Genomic DNA, 514 nt, shown 5'->3' on the forward strand with positions numbered 1-514 from the left:
ACTCACTTTCCCTCGAGGCGGTGCGAGCAGTTCTGTAAACACAGCTGCATTTAGCTCCCATATTTTGGATAATTTAGAGCTCATCAATGAATACAACGGATTTGTGTGATTCAGTGACTGTGCATAAGGACACAAGGATTAGGTACGTGCCATCAATTTATAATAATGCTAGTGATATGACGTGTTATAGTGGTGCAAATGAGGTGGGTAGCAAGCCAGCTGTTCGGCAGTGCTCCGGGCGTACCCTGAGGGCAAGTGGGGAATCCCTACGCTTAGCTACGTCACTGGTAGTTGGCAACCGCGTTTTCTTTAAACTATAATTCTGTAATTGTAAGTAATTGCTCATCTAAATAGGGATAATTATAGTACGATTAGATGGAATACTAAATAAGGGTATTACGTGTGGATCTGTTACGTGCAAGTGAAGTGCAAAATGGATAAAGAGATAGTAAGATGAACGAGAACGGGAAGGAAATGGAAATAAACAGTGAAATACTAAGTGGCAGTGAAGAGG

This window comes from Penaeus monodon, chromosome 25 (assembly GCF_015228065.2).
Source record: "Penaeus monodon isolate SGIC_2016 chromosome 25, NSTDA_Pmon_1, whole genome shotgun sequence".
NCBI classification, from domain to species: Eukaryota; Metazoa; Arthropoda; class Malacostraca; order Decapoda; family Penaeidae; genus Penaeus; species Penaeus monodon.